Genomic DNA, 3,537 nt, shown 5'->3' with positions numbered 1-3,537 from the left:
CACTTTTCCAACCCGGTGGACAACGTCCTTGCTGCAACTCGCCATCTGGAATCTCTTCCGATTCACGGCAACACTCCTGCCGAGATAGAAGCGAGGAACGCCATTGAGATGTTAAAGACGCCGGTGGTTCAAAACGCTCAGTTCTCACATAGCCTAGATAGGCTGCATTCCACTCCCCAGGCGAGTTACACCAGGAGTCAGCCAGAGGACCCGCCCATCGTGAACAGCGGGCCACGACCCGTCCCTCAGGACAACCCGCCTGATCATCAGAACCCGCCGGGCCGGGATCTCCCGAACATCCAAGTAGCCCCGGCCCCTCTCGTCGGGAGCGGTGGGCGAGTGGGGGTGCCATGCTTGGCCCCCGGCCTTCGTAACGAAAGGATGCCCAAAGATTTCAAGGGACCAAGAAAGGTGCCTAACTACACCCCGGACCTTGAGCCGGCATCGTGGGTCGAGAGTTATGAAATCGCCATGGACATGCTCGACGTAAACGAGGCAGTTTGCGCCAGATACTTCACGATGATGCTCGAGGGGTCAGCACGTACTTGGTTGAAAAACTTACCTCCCAACTCCATCCAGACCTGGGCCGAGTTGAAAGAGCGATTCATCAAAAACTTCCGAGGAACCTGCAAACGTCCGATGACGATCGTCGATCTGCAGCACTGCGTTCAGCGCCCTGATGAGTCGGCTCACCATTGGTCACGGCGGGTTGCGGAAATTATCCATTCGTGAGATGGTATTACGGCGGCTCAGGCTGTGTTGATCCTCCAGCAGAATTGCCATTACGAGCCGTTGGTGCAAAAATTGGGGCGACTCAAGTGAAAGGTCCAAGACATGGGAGAGCTGATGGACACCCTCACTAGGTACGCTGAAGCGGATGACACCAAAGATCCTGGTGAGGACGGTAAAGCTAATTCGCCCAAAAAGGGCGAGTCATCCAAAAATCATACCCGGTTCCAAGGACGTAACCGCCACAATCAAGGAGCCAATGGCAAGCGAAGGCCACAAGAGGAGCCCTCGGATTTAGTCGCCTATACCAACGCCAACAGTGGCAACCAACGTCAGAAGAAAAACAGGGAATTTAGCGGGAAGAGGCTGCGTAACTATGAAGAGCTACTTAAAGGCCCTTGCCCGCACCATGCCACGACAGACGGTCCAGCGACTCACTCCTGGGAGAACTGCTTCGTAATGCGGGAGTTTCGGGCGGAGGCGATCAAGAAAAGCCAAAATGATGACCCAGACCAACGTCAGGAGCAGTTTGCTGCACCCAACCAACGACAGAACCCCTTCGGCGGTTTTCCCAAACAGGGGCCTCAGGGAGGCCCGCAGCCAAGCAGCGGCCAGTATCCGGTGCACCACCAGCGACGGTATAACCCACCAGGAGCCTTTCAGCAGCCGCCCCCAGAGGGGGCTCCGCAGGGCCAGGATGACAACGGAGGTTTCCGCAGCAATCCCAAAGAGTTAAGCAATGGGCAGTATCACGTTTTCACCACTAATGCTTGCAGACGCGATAAGAAGGTGAGTCACCGGGCGTACAGTGTATCTGAGCCGGCGCTTCCCAGGTACCTCCACTGGTCTGAGCAGACCATATCGTGGAGTAGGGAGGATCACCCGTCAAGAGTTGACAATCCTGGCGATTTAGCGTTGGTCGTGGCTCCCCAAGTTGGGGGCTACACCGTGTCCAAAGTACTAATGGATGGTGGCGGCAGTATTAATATCTTATATTTTGACACTTTCCAAAGGATGAACCTATTGGAAAAGGACCTGATGCCTTCAACCACGATTTTCCACAGACTCGTCCCGGGCAAGTCGGCGTACCCCATAGGCCGAGTCAGACTCACAGTGGCGTTTGGAACGGCGCAGAATTACAGGTCCGAGTCACTAATATTCGAGGTGGTCAAATTGAAAAGCCCTACCATGCGTTGTTTGGGCGGCCGGCTTACGCCCGTTTCATGGCTCGCCCGTGCTATGTTTACCTTAAGGTCAAGATGCTAGGTCCCAAGGGACCCATCACGGTTGATGGGGATAGAAGGATTGCAAAGGAATGCGAAGAAGGGGACGCGGTTTATGCGGAAGTCGCCTGCGCTGCAGAGGAGCTCAAACACCATCGGGCCAATGTTGACCCGGCGGACATGTCACCCATAAAGAAGCCAACGACAGATCCTGAGTCGCCTCTCAAGTTCAAACCAACGGATGACACTAAAACAATTGATTTCGTTCCCGGCGATTCATCCAAGCAGTTCACCATCGGGACGGGTCTGGATCCCAAATAGGAAAGCGCGCTCATCGAATTCATCCGTGAGAATCGGGACATCTTCGCATGGAAACCTTCTGACATGCCTGGTGTGCCGAGAGAGTTCGCTGAGCACCATCTTAATGTTGACCCAAAGGCAAAACCCATCCAACAGTATCTTCGCAGGTTTAACGAGGAGCGACGCAAGGCGATCGGGGAAGAGGTCGCCCGTCTCTTAGCCGCCGGATTCATCATGGAAGTTTTCCACCCCAAATGGCTGGCTAACCCGGTTTTGGTACTCAAGAAGAACGGTACTTTCCGTATGTGCATTGATTACACGGACCTCAACAGAGCTTGTCCGAAAGATCCCTTCGCTCTTCCCCGCATCGACCAGATCATTGACTCGGTGGCGGGATGCGAACGATTGTGCTTTTTGGACGCCTACTCAGGATATCACCAGATCAAGATGGTCGTGGAGGATCAAGATAAAACAGCCTTTATAACCCCCTTTGGGGTTTTTTGCTATGTGATCATGCCTTTTGGACTCAAGAGTGCGGGGGCGATTTATCAGTGCTGCATCCAGAATTGCCTTCGCAGCCAAATCGGTCGCAACGTCCACGCCTATGTCGACGATATGGTGATCAAAACCCGCCAGGGGGAGACGCTACTGGAGGATCTCGAGGAAACTTTCGATAATTTGTGGGTATATCAAATGAAGCTGAATCCCACCAAGTGTGTTTTTGGTGTTCCTGCAGGGAAATTGTTGGGCTTCCTGGTATCGGAGCGTGGCATTGAAGCTAACCCGGACAAAATCGAAGCAGTTACATCCCTTGGAAAGCCGGCGAACGTTAATCGAGTGCAACGACTGGCGGGTCGCATTGCGGCTCTAAGTCGCTTCGTAAGTCGCCTGGGTGAAAAGGCGATTCCTTTTTATCAGTTACTAAAGAAATCTGACCGGTTTGTTTGGACAAATGAGGCAGACGAGGCCCTCGAAGCCTTGAAACGGTAATTGGTTAACCCGCCGGTCCTGGCCGCCCCGACTGAAAAAGAGCCCATGCTTCTGTATATTGCGGCAAATTCCAAAGCAGTAAGTGTGGCGGTGGTTGTTGAAAGAAAGGAGGAAGGGAAGGAGTACCCAGTGCAACGCCCGGTGTATTTTATCAGCGAGGTGCTAACCCTTTCCAAGCAATGGTACCCACACTGGCAGAAGTTAGTGTATGGGGTGTTTATGGCGAGTCGGAAACTTAAGCATTATTTCCAAGAACACTCTATCACAGTGGTTAGCTCTGCCCCCCTTGGGGACA

This window comes from Hordeum vulgare, chromosome 7H (assembly GCF_904849725.1).
Source record: "Hordeum vulgare subsp. vulgare chromosome 7H, MorexV3_pseudomolecules_assembly, whole genome shotgun sequence".
NCBI lineage: Eukaryota > Viridiplantae > Streptophyta > Magnoliopsida > Poales > Poaceae > Hordeum > Hordeum vulgare.
The sequence above is the reverse complement of the archived record's forward strand: the minus strand, read 5'-3'. Positions refer to the sequence as shown.